Source organism: Hylobates moloch, unplaced genomic scaffold, assembly GCF_009828535.3.
Source record: "Hylobates moloch isolate HMO894 unplaced genomic scaffold, HMol_V3 SCAFFOLD_6, whole genome shotgun sequence".
Taxonomy (NCBI): Eukaryota; Metazoa; Chordata; class Mammalia; order Primates; family Hylobatidae; genus Hylobates; species Hylobates moloch.
Genome location: NW_026652281.1, coordinates 64180437 through 64197402, shown reverse-complemented (window position 1 = coordinate 64197402; position 16966 = coordinate 64180437). Strand labels below are relative to the sequence as shown.

The following is a 16966-nucleotide window of genomic DNA, read 5'->3' as shown; positions in this document are numbered from 1 at the left end:
TAGACCATGTCATGGACTTTTGCTACTTTTTGAATTGCCTTCATCTTTTTCTTCCTGAAACTACCCATCCAGATAATTCCAGTAGTATATTCTATAATTGTGTCTTCATCTCCTTTTGACATAAATCAAATTCACCAATCTGTATCTAATTCCACTATCCAAAGTTATTGTGTCAAAGGTGAGTAGAACTCAAGAAAAGCCATTCAGAATCCATTGTGGAGATTAGTGTGACTTTTGAGGGAGAGACACACGTGGCCTTTTTAACTGAATTGTCTGGTATCATTGATACATATACCTGGAAAGACAAGGGCCCATCTTTGCTTCTCCATGGGGAGAATCCTCCTGTAAACTAAGTCAACCCGGAGGACAGCAGAGCCAATAAATTATGTTAATCCACACATTGTTTCTCTCTTTCTTTTTTTACCGTGAGCCAATTTTGTTAGGGTTTTTGGCATTTACAATCAGAAGAACGCTAACTAATATTTCTTTCTAATTGTACACACATGACATTATCTCAGTTGCCCAAATACACACAGCAAGTAGGTGGTAGGCCTAGGATTTGAACACAGATTTCTGTGATTCCAGAACATTGGTGATATAATGCCCTTGAAGGCAGCATGGGAAATCTTGGAACTGGTCTGTTATTTAAATATCAAGATAACCCTGGACTATGATTCCAAATTATGCAAACCATTTTCTTCCCAAGAAATTTTTGTATGCCCTGAAATGATAAGGGGAGGATGTAGCCCAACTGATTCTAGCACATACCTTTTTTGTTGTTGTTAAGACAATCTTGAATGCTTGCTTATCTTAAACTGGGTGAGTGAGAATATTTCATGGAAATTGTCTTTTTACTTCTATCAGTGCTGGTTTGCATTTGTTATAAATCCTGATGTTTACAGCTGTACAAATAGTCAATGTAATTTAATATCAGTTCATGAGAAATGCTGAGAAAGTTCCTTGATTTTCATCACTAACCTCTTCTAAAGTGGACCTTCCTGATATGTACTTTCACAAGCCAAACAGGGACTGTTTTTCCTCTCTGGTCCCTGCTGTGTTTTGATGACCCAGCTGGTAAGAGGTCACTGCTTGGAAGGCACAGATAACTGTAACAAGGGAAAGCTGCTTCTTTGATGTCCCAGACATTTAGTGAGGTCTAACAGTGTGGTAAATATTCGTGGACCACTACATATATCACCTTTGATAAGAATTCTTTTCAAACCAGGATATTCCAAAATTTGTTCTAATATGTTGAAAAAGAAGTTACAATGTTGAAACAGAATGTATGGTTTTTAGTTGTAAAGATGACCACCTTCATTTTGTACTCAAATTTAAATCTCTTAACAAACATTTATGAGGATAAGTTTGCAGGTATCTAGTAATTGAAGTGTTTCAGATTTAGCAGATGCAATAAGAATTTGTGAATGGTAGATGGGTCTCACAGTTGGTCAAGTTTTTGTTTTATTTTTTGGATCTTTTGTTTACTTCAAAGCAGAAAGAAAACCATTATGATACTGATACCAAAAGTTAGGATTCAAATATTCAACACTTATTAGAGCAGGCATTTTAAACCAGTTTACCTAAGTTCCAGGATGGAGGCTGAGTTTAAAATCCTATCAAAATTACTTTAAAGTGTGTTTGTATTGCCTGCTATCCAATTATATTTAGTTTTTTAATAAAAGACTCTGTCTCTGATGTCAGAAAATCTAGTATTTTGGGATTACAATAAATTAGCAGATATCTCTAGTTTAGTATCAATTTTTAAAGGCTTTTTAGAAGCAATAGTATGTTATAAAATGCAAATTGTAAAGTTAAACATGGTGAGTTGACTAGCTGTTAACCTCTGCTGCCTCCTGAAACTAAAATAAAATGACAATAAAGGTACTTTTTAAGGTTATAAATAAACAAGAACAAAGAGATTGGAAGATGAGACATCAACAATGAAATGCTGGAAGCTGAAGAACAAATGGAAGAGTGGTAATTGACTTAGCAGATCCTAGAAAGCCAAGTCCTAATCAGACATGGGAAGCAAAACACTAGTTCGAAGCAAACTGATTTACACCAGGAGACTTCCAAAGAGCTTGAGAATTGCTGACACTAAACACTGCTGGAAGTGGAGATGAAGGTGAACTAAAAACAGAGTGTTTGGTTGAAGTCTTTTAAGAAAAGTTAGTCCTCCAGGGCTCACCTCTACTCTGTGCAGCCCAGCATTGCTGCTGCTCAATGCTGGCAGGTTGTTCCCTATAGAAGGTCTCACTTCTAGAACAGAATGCCTCACTGTACGCGGAATGAAAGTGATGATTTATGCGCTCTATGCTGACTCTCCAATTCCTAGATGTTACGATATTTTCAAGCAGGAGAGCAAAAAGCAAAGGAACTATCTCTGGAGAATCTCACTGGACCCTGAAGTAAAGATACTGAGTGTCCTTAATGGATTAATATAGGCAAACAATAAAAGAATACTCATGCGACATCCATCTTCCTCCACCACATGTAAATCTTCTTATCAACAGTTTATGGTACACACACACACACACACCCCTAAACAGATAGTTAATAATGACCACTTATGGCACAGAATGATGAAGGGGTTATAAAAATTACATTTCAATTATTTATGTATTCTTTGAAAAAAGTTTAAAGATTATATTACCTTTATTTTTATTTTTAACTTGGTAACTTTTATGAAAGTTATACATGAACACAAGTTAGAATAAATAGCTCTTGTTTCAAAAAACAGCATGCCTCTGTCCTCCCATGTGTCACGCTTCCTGGTTCTAGAAGCAACCTCTTTCAAATCCTTTAACAATTTTTTAATTAATTTCTATTAATCTGAGTAATTTGCTTAAATTGCTTCTTCTTGACCTTTGAGTTTAAAACACGACTGACTTTTCATTGTGAAGAGAAGGCTACTATCACATCCATTCATACTTTCCATCTTTCACTTGCTCAGTGTAAGCAAATCATAATTTTTATTACATCAACATTCATTTCTCAGTTGTGGTACCCTATGTCGTATACTAAGATAGTGTTTCTTTTCTGCAAGTTTTTGTTGACACTGTTACTATAAACCTTTTTTTTTTTTTTTTTTTTTTAGACAGAGTGTCACTCTGTTGATGGCTGGAGTGCAGGGGTGTGATCTCGGCTCACTGCAACCTCTGCCTCCCAGGTTCAAGCAATTCTCCTGCCTCAACCTCCTGAGTAGCTGGAACTACTGGTGTGTGCCACCACGCCCAGCTAATTTTTGTATTTTTAGTAGAGATGGAGTTTCACCATGTTGGCCAAGATGGTCTCGATCTCTTGACCTCATGATCCGCCCCCGTCGGCCTCCTAAAGTGCCGACTAATAAACGTTTTATTTCTATATTCCCCCACCTGTTTCTTAAGTCTTCTCTAAGTTAACTCAAACATGTCAGACATTTCAATACATTTTGCAGAAAAAATGTCTCATAGAGTAAGGATGTGCTTCAATAAAAAGTACTCTTTTGAATTTCTTTCTGGGGATTCTTGTCACTTCTGTCTTATGTTATACATCTTTTCCATTTTGTTAATATATAAATATAGTAGTCAAAATAATAACTCAATGATCTATTAATTCTCTTTACTAATAAAGGTTTATCTAACACTGCAATCTTCAGATGCATGTTCTAGAGTGTTTTATTCTTCTTAATTTATTTAGAAATTCCAGTGAAATGCTAAGATAAATCATTTTGGAAAAATTAGATTAAACCAGAATCTTTTTGACATAGAAAAGAATATGAATACAAGAAACAGACATTGGGGGAAATCTTTACCATTTAACAAAGCAATAAAATTGTTCAGCACAACTCATTTATTGATTCAAGTATTGTCATTGTACATGCTGTAACAGAGCAATGAGCTATAACAAGAGTTTTTAGACAATCTGTGTTTTAGATTATAAATAGAAATATCAACTCCTTTGAGGAGTACTCACCTCTGTAAGAAATGATTCATATTAATAACCATATTCAGATTTATTGGCATTTTGTGATTCAGTTTTCGGGCTAAAAATATAATTTCCTTTCTTTGTTAAAACATATGCCTGTGTATTTATACTTAGTCCTGAGCAGAAAAATATAATATGGAAAATACCACAATTTAAATATTATAATCTCCTTAAGAGGAAGTTTTATTCTTTGTGAAAAGTTGCATTTTTATGCTTGATACAATGAATTAATCTTTAGCTCCTCTTACTTCTGCATAAATGGCTATCTGATTGCTTATATATTCAGAGTAGACATTCCTAATTTAAAATACGGAACCTAATCATTCTATTTTCCTTGCTTTGGAGGCCTTGCTTTACTAGCTAACCATTCATCAGTGGACTTTAAATTGCTGTAGGCAAGCAGAAAAGGATTTTCTTCTTTACATTTTCTTAGTATATTTTCACAGAAAAGAAAATTAATAGATGTGTAAAAATTCCCTGAGAACTTTTGCGGCCACTACAATTTAGAGATGTTATTGAATTGGTTTAAAAAGTATGAAATAAGAGAAACAAAAATATTAGGCTAAGAAAGCTGCAGTTTGGTTTTTTAAGAATATTTCTGTGATAAGAAAAAACTAAGTTTCAGCTGCCAACCATAGAGCTTCAAAACATACAGCTAAGCAAAGACTGTCATATTCACATACACCATCTCACTAACACAATTGTTAGATGATGGTGGAAAATGCAGCCACCAATCTCATTTTTTTGTTTGTTTTTGTTTTGAGACAGGATCTTGCTCTGTCAATCTGGCTGGAGTGCAGTGGTGCAAACACGGCTCACTGCAGCCTTGACCTTCCGGGCTCAGGCAATCTTCCCACCTCAGCCTTCTGAGAAGCTGGGACTACAGGCATGCACCACCATGCCTGACTAATACTTCGCTTTTTTTTTTTTTTTTTTTTTTTGTAGAGACAGGGTTTCACCATGTTGCCCAGACTGGTCTGAAATTCCTGGGCTTAAATTATCCTCCTGCCTCAGCCTCCCAAAGTGCTGGGATTGCAGGTGTGAGCAACAGTGCCCATCAGATCTCATTCTTAATAAAAGACAAGTAAGTTAAAATTGTAATGAAAAACTCTTTCCAGTATCAGGCTGGCAAAGATAAAAAGGTTTGCTAATATACTGAGAACAAGTATATGGGAAAAACAGAATTCTATACTTACCACTATTGCGGGAAATGTAAATAGTGGAAACTCCATTGAAGGCAACTTGGCAATATTTGCCAAAATTGAAAGTACTCATACTCTTGGCCTAGAATTCTATTTTTAAAACTGTATCCTACAGAAAATGTGCATTTAAATGTGCAAGGATATTCATTGTGACTTTTTTTGCAAATAAAATAATTAATAAACCAAGGAATACATTAACTATCTTATCAATAGACTGCTGGTGGAATACTCTGCTAGATAAGTAAACTATGGTAAATTTCTAATAGGAAAAAATCGATGCCATACACAACAGGTATTAATAAGGGCAGGAGAGTGTGTAAAGATGGAGCACTGCCTTTTGAATTTCTTTTTCCCTTGAATTTTTTATTTTAAAGGGTGTATAGAATGCTTCAGAAAGACTATATAAACCTGGTTACACATTTTTGTCTTGGGAAGGGAGGCTTGAGGAGGTCTAAGATAATCTATTTCTATAAATCTTTTTATATTGTGGGGAAAAAATTGTGGTACAGCGTTTTCTACCAAGTTAAAACTTAAAAGAACAAAACAGCAAGCACAGTTTAATGGGTCCACATTCCTACTGACAACTGCAGCTTTAACCTATCACCAATACCCCTAAATGTCCAATGACAGGCTCCATAGCTGAAGGAAAATTGGGAAACAATTGGAATGGAACAAAGATTGTGACATAAGTAACATTAGAAATAATGATATTACCTCACATTTTGTGAACACTTGCGATGTATCAGGAGTTGGTCTAAGCATTTTACTTATATTAACCTTCTTAATCCTCACAATTGTCCTAGAAATTATGTATTGTCATCATCCTGATTTTGTAGACAAGGTAGGCTTGAGAGACAGAGAGGTTGAGGAACCTCTCCAAGATCATAGTTATTCAATGACTGCTCATAATTTCAATAACTACAAGAACAGCACTAACAAAGCAGAAAGCTTCCTGTGGCCCCCACTAACATGATTCTGTCCTTCTTCACCAACTATATCCCCCCCAGTCCAATAAAAGGTATTTTTCACTGTCTGTTCAGTCTCAAAAAAGGAGATCTGTTTGGCTCACTATTTTGATTGTAGACCTTTTCAAAGACTGTGTGGGTGTTATTAAACCTGTTTACTTCAGAAATTGAAAGGCTCAAAAAACAAAGAAATGAGTGGAAGATATGTCAGACAAATGCCAACTGAAATATAGTGGCTTATCCTTGTTAAGAATAGAAAACACAATACAAAAATCATAATATGAGAGGAATATGTTTTAAAATATTGACAAAGATTAAATTTCCACAGTGAAAATATCACAGCCATAACTGTTGAATCATTAAATAAAATCTATGAAATATATACAACTAAAGATATTAAAAATTCAAGAAGAAATTGACAAAATTACTGTCATACGAGCAGACCTTAGCACACGTCTGTGAAGCAGGCTCACTGTACACTGATTACCAGCTTATCTGAGTCTGGTGAGATAAAACATCCACACACACCACAAGTTACATGATGCAGGTTTATTACTTACATATAGAAAACACGGGTGGCAAAAGCCCAGGATTCATTCTGAGCCTGTCCCCAAGGGCTCAGGAAAGCTGCCCAGGATAGAGGGATTCTCATCTCGTGTACCTCACTTGCACTGCAGCTGAGGGACCCCAGAAATAAGTCTGACCTAGGGTTTTTGTTTTTGTTTTTTTTTATTTTTTTATTATTTTTTATTATTATACTTTAGGTTTTAGGGTACATGTGCACAATGTGCAGGTTTGTTACATATGTATCCATGTGCCATGTTGGTGTGCTGCACCCATTAACTCGTCATTTAGCATTAGGTGTATCTCCTAATGCTATCCCTCCCCCCCCGCACCCCACACAGTCCCTGGAGTGTGATGTTCCCCTTCCTGTGTCCATGTGTTCTCATTGTTCAATTCCCACCTATGAGTGAGAACATGCGGTGTTTGGTTTTTTGTCCTTGTGATAGTTTACTGAGAATGATGTTTTCCAGTTTCATCCATGTCCCTACAAAGGACATGAACTCATCATTTTTTATGGCTGCATAGTATTCCATGGTGTATATGTGCCACATTTTCTTAATCCAGTCTATCATTGTTGGACATTTGGGTTGGTTCCAAGTCTTTGCTATTGTGAATAGTGCCGCAATAAACATACGTGTTTTTGGTTTTTGTTTTTGAGACGGAGTTTCTCTCTTGTTCCCCAGGCTAGAGTGCAATGGCGCGATCTCAGCTCACTGCAACTTCTGCCTCCTGGGTTCAAGCAATTCTCCTGCCTCAGCCTCCCAAGTAGCTGGGATTACAGGCATGCACCACCATGCCTGGCTAATTTTTGTATTTTTGGTAGAGATGGGGTTTCACTATGGTAGCCAGGCTTGTCTCGAACTCTCGACCTCAGGTGATCCACATCCCTCGGCCTCCCAAAGTGCTGGGATTATGGGCATGAGCCATCGCGCCCAGCCTGACCTAGGTTTTATAACCTGAGGGCTACATGACACAGTGAATTAAATCAGTAAAGGACATCCTGTTTCTAGGGGGCCCTGAAACAGAGCCTGGGCTGTTCTGGTCAGTCCCCCACATTTTAGGCTTTTGCATACTCAGCAAATTCTACATTTATTACAAATGGGAAAAACTACAAGTGGGAAAGGGAGGAGAACTGAGTAAGACCAAGGCCACCTGGAGAATTGTCCTGCAACATCTCCATCTGTCTCTGTCACATCAAATAGATCAATAATGATAACAACAATGGTATCAATAGGCCAGGCGCAGTGGCTTACGCCTGTAATCCCAGCACTTTGGGAGGCCGAGGAGGGCGGATCACGAGGTCAGGAGATCGAGACCATCCTGGCTAACACAGTGAAACCCTGTCTCTACTAAAAATACAAAAAATTAGCCGGGCATGGTGGTGGGCGCCTGTGGTCCCAGCTACTTGGGAGGCTGAGGCGAGAGAATGGCTTGAACCCGGGAGGCGGGGCTTGCAGTGAGCCGAGATTGCGCCACTGCACTCCAGCCTGGGCGACAGAGCGAGACTCCATCTCAAAAAAAAAAAAAAAAGAATGGTATCAATAATAAAACTGCGTTATTTATAAGAAACATTTTTTTTTCTGCTTTGGGTAGGGAATATTTTTGTATTTGTTTTTTGGTTATAACGGTCAGATTGGCAAATTGCTGATTTTTCAGTGCTTGGCTGTTCCCTGTGCAGCATCTTACTGGAACGATTAAAATGGTACAGAAAAGTCAGAGCAGTGGAACCAAAGCTGGGGGTTTCTTGAGAACCAGTGAAGATACTTAGCAGTTTGAACTAAATAGACCTTGGCCATATGTAGGCCAATAACCATGCATTAAATAAATTTCAATTTTTTATGGAATCTCTCTCGGGTGTCTTTTTCTTTCTACTTTCAAAGACACAAAAAGAAAGAGTCAGTGTCATTAAGCATAAATTATCTTAAGCATAAATTATCTCATCTCAGAGATGAGATGATATAGGTCAAGGTCCAGCACCCTGGAAAGATGGAGTCTAGTGTAGCAATTTTCCTGACTTCCTCTATGTCTTCTAGCTTAGGTAAGCTACTTCCTTCTAGTTCTCATATGTGCTATAAATGTATAGCTTGTGTATATATTTGACTACCTATAGCAAACCTTTTTTAGAATGGTAGGGAGAGAATACAGTAGGTAAATCTAATCATCCCCTTTTGCACAAGACCCTCTGTCCATATCTTTACTTCAAGAATCCTTTATGAGTTTCCTTTTAGAGTTGGAGATCAATAGAGTGGAATTCTAGTACTGTCTCTTTTTCAAGAAGAAAAAAAATCTTCATGACATCAGAGGCTTTGGAATTTATTTGTGGTCACAGAGGTAATTCTTTCCATACAATGAGTGAACTAGCTAATAATTCCCAGTCTTGAGCATACTATCTCTGGCTGTATCCCTCTTTTTGTCCAGTTGTATATCACAGAATATTCATTATTGAGAAATGCATTTGCTTGTCACGTGATTCTCTCCTTCTGCAATTGTTTTGTTGTTTGGATTTTGAGTTCTAAGGTTTGGTCTGGAGGAGACCGGGTTATTACTATGCTCATGACCAAGATGTGGAGGAAAGATCTCAGTTCAAGTTAAATTGCATATGTTTGCCCTCAAATTCACATTTGTATTAGCATCTTAGCCTGTCTTCTAAGAAATGAAATTTATTTCTTACAGTGAAGGCTGGAAATCTATTGCCATGGGGGCACAGTAACAGCCTTCTTGCTGGTGGGAACTATGCAGAGTACTGAGGTGGCACAGGGCATCACACGGCAAGGAGAATGAGTGTGCTAACATGCTAGCTTAGATCCCTCTTCTTCTTATATAGTTACCAGTCCCATTACCTGATAACCCACTAATCTATGAATGGATTAATTCATTCATGAGGGCAGAGCCCTCATGACCCAAGTGCCTCTTAAATAGGCCACATCTCTCAACACTATCACATTGGGAATTACATTTCAACATGAATTTTGGAAGGAACAAATATTCAAACCATACAAAATGGAAAAATAAATCAAAATAAAATAAACCTCCTTAGCTTTGCTCAGCGGTGGTATTATGACCAACGAGCTCCATCTGAGGCATGACTATTGCTAATTGAAAACTTTTCCCAACACGACTATTGAAATATAGTTTAGATTGGCATTTTTTGGACAGTCTGTATGGAAACTAAACTTTGTCGGTAAAAAAAATAAAAATTAATGATAAATAACAAAACTGCTGGCTTAAGTTGATTTATAATTCTGTATCTCATTAAATTGGAATATACGTTTATTAAAATTTGTAGCAGTCTAGGAATTTTGATGCTAGGGTAACAGGTGGGGTTTTCTTCCCTATACACCTTCTTGATGCTAGAATAGGGTAATTTATAAGATAGGAATAAGATCTGAATATATAATAGAAATTGTTCTTAGATGCAAGCACCAGCAGCATTTTAAGTAAGGTAGAGAAAATAGACTGCTAATAAAGTAACTGGAGTTGTATCATAAGATACTGTCAATCTTAGAAGTAGAAAGCTGTGCTTGTCTTGTAGCTCTTTCACCCTGATGCTGGACCAGGAAGAGTAGAATTTCTTAAATGTCTTCCTCTTACAAGACGGGCCTGAGGAAACCATCAAAGGGGACCAAGTGACTGACAGCTCAGGCCAGGGTCCATGCTAAAGCAGCAGTGACATGCAGAGGCATAGAGGGCCATCGAGAGAAATATTTCATTTATATATTTATTGACACTAGGGTTTCTTCTGTGAACTATCCAGTGGGATCCTTAGATGCATTTTAAAATTAGTTTTCTTATGTTTTGCTTATTGGCTTGCAAAAGCTTTTCATAAATTAACTATTTTAGGCATTCGAATAATTTTTTTTATTTTGTGTGTAATTTTTTTGTAAACAAAAAAGCCTACAATTTTGTTTGTTTGTTTGTTTTCAGATGGAGTCTCACTCTGTTGCTCAGGCTGGAGTGCAGTGGCATGATCTTGGCTCACTGCAACCTCCGCCTCCCTGGTTCAAGTGATTCTCCTGCCTCAGCCTCCTGACAAATGTTTTTATCTGATATCTTGAAACATGTTTATCTCCTTTATGGCTTTTGGGTTCCTGCTAAGCAAAATTTAACAATTTCTAAATGCAATATTTCCTTCAAAATTGGAAGTTTAAACTTACGTACTAGTAGCTCACCTTACTACTTTTTAGGTGTTTTAATTATTACAGTGATTTCTCTTTAATCTCTTGCGTCTATTTCTCAGCCTAACTTTGGATATAATCTTTCACCAAGAGCTCAGTTTTGGAAATACTTTCAGTGATTCTTCTCTTCTTTGGTTCACTACTTGGGTGGTTCTTCATTATTTCCTATTTTCTCTTTAGCTCTCTATGTTTTGCTGCCTGTGATCTGCTCCACGCTCATTTCCTAAAACCGAGCCCCAAGGAAGAAATAACCACAATTGCCTTGATCAATAATAACAAGATAGAGAATATTTTCATTTCTGTGTCAGATTTTACTTTTCCCAATTACTATTTATAATTTCAAAATATTCACTAAGCAACTTAGGAGTAAACAAACTTACATTTACATTCCCCTTTATTTCTGTCCTCCTCTGGGACCTTAACCTGTCACTACTCTTCACTGATTCACATCACTCAGCTGATCTCTTTAACCCAAGAGGGTAGTGAGGGCTGCCTCTGCTCTTTAGCTCATATTGTACCCCAGTGCTCTTTGGAACTGTCTGGCAAGGACTCCGTTCTCTCTCACTTACCTACTAGGTGTGAGTTTCTTTGTTGGTGACCACCTTGAATCTTCATGGTGCCAGTGACTTGAGATGGTCTGGCAGAAGTGGATGATAAAGATTTACCTTGTATTACCTTGTAATAAAAAGATTTACCCTTTGTATTACACTTGTTTAATGGCTTTCAAAAGTTGAGTTATTTAGGCCCAATGAGACACTGAGTTCAGTTAGTAACTTAGTTTAGATTCCTCAAAAGCCAGACTCTGGGGCAAGAATTTGGCAGCAGGTGGTTTATTTGTGAAGTGTTTGCAAGAAGCAAAAGTAAAGGAGTGGAGAAAGAGAGAGAGAGAGAGAGAGGAGGAAGCACCAACAAAGGTGCATTAAACACTGTGTATATGGAGGAACAGTGGTTCCATCTTACTAGGAACTCTCTGAAATATTGGTTAGAATACAACTCAGAATTGTCCTACTGGGTGTCTGGGAAGCTTGGGTATTTAACCACTGACTCTCATATCTCACTTGTTAAAGGATGTCCCTGGGGGTTAAATCTCCAGCATTTTGGGGCTATCCTACAGCACTGAGCAAGCTCCCACAACTCTGCAGAAAGCCCCAAGACTGAAAAACAGAGACATGCAGTCTCTGAAAGGCTGTCAGCCATGCACAGGAATGTCCATGATGGGCTATCAGCATGCTTGGGAATGTCCACCGTGGTTGTTGGTGAATGAAACAGGACACTGACAGCACCTGCCATTAAGAAATTGAAATTTCATTTTTATAATTACAGCCTCCTTGCTGCATTTACGTGAATACATGTTCCATTGTGTTTTCTGAGCCAGTGTGAATGCTGGCTGTCTTTTTGGGAACACATATGCTATCGGCCCACTCCCTACCCTCCTACTCTTCTCCTGCTGATACACTTCTGTCTGCCCTTTCAGTTTTCCAGAAATATGTGAGTATGTCTGAACCCCAGCAATGTATACAGGTTCAGTTATTTTCCAGGGGTCCCATTAGGTTTCCATGCAAATAGATTTCCCAGTAGTTCCCAAGCTATGGCTGTGACATATCTTAACTCTCACCAGTGGACACAGCTGTGCTTAAGCTGAGAATCACACTATACAATCTTAAAATCTGATCTTTTATGTATTTTCTCTTTCCTGACCTCTGCAAACTGGCATTTGACATATTCTATATAAAGTAAAATAAAATGTACTTATAAACAGTTTTTTGCCAGGTTTCCCTAGATACACTCAGCAGCTGCCTTCTTAAAACACGACTTAAGTGCAGACTTAACATGACAGCATTTCTTTAAAAAGGACAGACAATTAGTTCTGTCATGTGTAGAATGCCAAATAATTATCTTCTTTTCTTTGCTGCATGCAGTCTCCTCCAATTATTACCTTACAAAGATTTTAGAAGAAATACCTCAAAGAAGTTTGACTTTGGGCAAGTGACATTCTGTCAGAACCATTCCAAGGACAGAAGAGGATGAGTGGGACTCAGTGACTACTGAAGTCTTCCCTCTTCCATTGATTGATGTTACAACTCCAGGCAAGGGGACCAGTTTCTCTGTATTGCATTTCCTTCAGTTTTAATACAGAAATACCAGTATACTAAAGGATTCCAGGGAAGTAAACCCAGAGGGGCAAGGACTGCTCATGGCAGAATAGTAAGAGGAGCTATGTGGCCGTGTTTGCAAACTCTTGTTAAAAATGGACATTAGTTGAGGTTAACTTGCATGGAGGATAACTTCCCAATTAGCAGCGCATCTGAAATTGCCCTTATAGGGCTTAAGCATTTGTTGTTTGGGTTGTATGCATTCTCATATTGTTGCATATGGGTTGCAGTCTGATTGATGTCCTTTTCTTTTCTTTTCTTTTCTTTCTTTCTTTTTTCTGAGAAAGAGTCTCACTCCATTGCCCAGGCTGGTGCAGTGGTGTGATCTCGCCTCACTGCAACCTCTTCCTCCCAGGTTCAAGCAATTCTCCCGCCTCAGCCTCCCAAGTAGCTGGGAATACAGGTGCATACCACCTCGCCCTGCTAATTCTTGTAGTTTTTTAGTAGAAATGGGGGTTTCATCATGTTGGCCAGGCTGGTCTTGAACTCCTGACCTCAAATGATCCACCCACCTTGGCATCTCAAAGTGCTGGGATTATAGGCATGAGCCAAAATGGCCGAACTGATTGATATCTTTCTAGAGAACTTAGTTTAGTGTTTTATCCACAGTGTACTTAATAAATGCCAAGTGATGTGTTGCATGACTTCTCAGACTCTTACTAATATTTTTCTCCATATTCAGGGAGGCATATCATAAATTCAGAGAGAAATTCAGAATTTATCCTCTTCTATAACTACAGAATGAGGGAAGACTAAGCTATCAATATCAGTCTGCATCTCTCTGCAGTTCATATCTCTGGGTCTCTGTCTTTGTACCTCTATGTCTGTATCATTCTTTCTGTCTTTTCTACAACCACATATACTTTAGATTCCCTGTTCCCTCCAAAGAGCATTTCCTACAATTAAGATGAATCATGATCAGTCTTGCCATTTCAAAGCTCATGAGAGGGGAAGCTTGGTAGAGTGTAAAAAGCCTAGGTTCTGGGCTTTGTTGCCCAGAATTCATTGTTGTTGGGCACAGTGGCTCATGCCTATAATACCAACAGTTTAGGAGGTCAGCTGGGAAGACTACTTGACACCAAGAGTTCAAGACCAGCCTGGGCAATAGAGCAAGGCCTCATCTCTTAAAAAAATTAAAATTATTAGCCAGGCATAACAGTGTGTGCATTTAGTCCCAACTACTCAGGAGGCTGAGGCAGGAGGATCACTTGAGCCCAAAGTTCAAGGTTATGATGAACCATGATCATGCCACTGCACTGCAGCCTGGGTGGCTCAGTTATATGACCTGCAAGTTACATCAACTTTTTAAAGTCTTAGTTCCATGAGGTTCAATATATTTGCAGGTCCTCATAGTGAGAGAATGACACAGTGCCTTTCCCATGCCTGCATGGCTCATGATACGTCTCTCTGAGGGAGGATTAGACATCCCTCTATTATAGTACATTTGGCCATGTAACATTTAGCCAATATAATGTGAACAGAAGCTCTAAGAGCCACCTTACGGCACTACTATTGGTCTTTTCCTTTGTTAAAAGATTGGTACTGGTATGTCTTAGGTAAAGGTTGTTCCTTCAGCTTCGGTCCCAGTAAACAGGAGAAGATGTTGTGCACAGAAACAGTTGATCCACAATGTAGATCTGTAATGTGAGCAGGAAATACATATTTCTTGCCGTAAACTTCTAAGATCACATTGTACCTTAGCATAAAGTGATGTATGTATTTTCAGATCTATAAATTGGGAATGTATCATTCATTTTGCCAAGCTAATGTCAAGAATGTCAGATAATACATATAAAAGCTCAAAATATGGTAGTCAATGCAAGGCTTGGAAATAGCAATTTAAAAGCTTTGGGAGAAGTTCAAAAGACATATTTTTGGAGTACATACTTCATTATTATTATTATTATTATTTATTATTATTTTTTTCGAGACAGAGTCCTGCTCTGTAACCCAGACTGGAGTGCAATGGTATGATCTTGGCTCACTGCAACCTCCGCCTCCTGAGTTCAAGTGATTCTCCTACCTCAGCCTTCCAAGTAGCTGGGACTACAGGTGCACACCACCACACTCGGCTAAATTTTTGTATTTTTGGTAGAGATGGGGTTTCACCATGTTGGCCAGGCTGGTCTCGAACTCCTGGCCTTATGATCCGCCTGCCTCCCAAAGTCCTGGGATTACAGGTGTGAGCCACTTTGTCCGGCCTACTTCATTATTTTTGAGGTTGCTTTTGGTCAAGGGAAGGCACTTCTTTCTGAAGTAATCTTTTTCTTCCCTTTCAATTCCTTTGAACAATTCAACATACAGTTCTAATTTCACCTCCTCTCTACAGCTTTATCCAATCCTCTGTCCCTAACAAAATCAATTGCCTCTGTATAGCCGTAACAACATTGTGTTATAAATGTTACATGGTGACTTTCCCACTATTCTGTGCAGGCTTGCTATGGTTTGAATGTATTATTAAAGCTCCTGTGTTGAAAACTTAATCCCAAATGCAGCAGTGTTGAAAAGTGGGACCTGTAAGAGGTGATTAAGTCTTGAGGGTTCTGTCCTCAAAAATGGATTAATGTCATTATTTCAGGAGTGGGTTGCTTATTTTGGTAGTGAGTTTCTGTTAGAAGGATGAGTTCAGCCTTGTTCTCTCACTCTCTCACCCATGTGATGATGCCTTCCACCGTGTTATGACACAGTCAGTAGCCCACCACCAAATGTGGTCCCTTGATTTTGGACTTTCCAGCCTCTGGAACCATGAGCCAAATAAGTTTGTTTCTAATAAATTACCCAGTCTGTAGTATTCTGTTAAGACAGCATAAAACAGGCAAAGACAAGACCATTGGGGTGGAAGCTGATTTTTATATTCATCCAAGAAACAATGGAATAGGCAGAAATTGCAGTGAAGCCTCATCATATAAATAGTTTTAATATATGCCAACAAACAACAAAATTTTATATGATTCTATTATCTTGTGCAATAACAAACACATCTAGTAACATGTATTCAAATTATTAGTTTTATATTATAACAGAGTTTTGTAAACCTTGCATGCCAGAAGAATGTTTCTAAATTCTTCACCCTATCCATCTCTTCATCATTGAGTTTATAAGCTCAGTGGTTTGAATGCCTCAGTATCTGGATGCATACTTTCCATTTGTCCTTTTTTAAATCTACTTTTTTGGTTTCCATAGTTTACTCTGCACAAGAATGTCTGTACTCCATAGATAATATATGAATGTTTATTATAGCATAGGGGCAAGTTAGTGGGTTTTCAAAGATAATTTTAAAGAACTTTATTGAAGTAAAATAGATATGCGATATAATGTATATAGTTAAAATATGCAATTTGAAAAGTTTTGATAGATGTTTACACCTATGAAACCATCATCACAATAAAAATAGTGAACATATATATAACACCTGGATGTCTTCTTGCATCCCTTGTCATTCTTCTTCATTAACGTCTCCCACTCCCCATTCCCAAACAACCACTGATCTGCTTTCTGTACTGCAAATTAGTTGTATTTTCTAGGGTTTTATATAAATGGAATTACATAGTGTGTACTTTTTTTGTTTGGCTTCTTTCATTCAGCGTAATTATTTTGAGATGAATGTTTGTGTTATTCCTACTTGTGGGCTATTACAAATATAATGCTTTTTGGAACATTTCTATACATGTCTTTATGTGGGCATTTGTTTTTATTTCTCTTGGTAAATACCTATGAGTAGAATGGCTAGATCATATTGTAAGTTTGTGCTTAACTTAAGAAACTGTCAAGTGGTTTTCCAAAGTGGTTGACCATTATATGTTCCCACTGGTGGTGTATGAGAATACCAGTTCTTCTACATCTTTGCCAACACTTGGTTAGTCCTTTAAATTATAGTCATCCTGTTAGGTATGCATCTCATTGTGGTTTTAATTTGCTCTTCTCTAACAATTAACAACGTT

At 37.9% G+C, this 16966-nt stretch overlaps 1 long non-coding RNA gene and 1 pseudogene across 4 annotated transcripts in view; both read left to right on the top strand.

The window, feature by feature from the left end:
* The window catches only part of LOC131383800 (uncharacterized), a 205753-nt gene that overhangs the window by 78713 nt on the left and 110074 nt on the right, over positions 1–16966 (top strand). The window lies entirely within an intron of this gene.
* On the top strand, positions 9733–9864 carry LOC116472151 (U4 spliceosomal RNA; annotated as a pseudogene).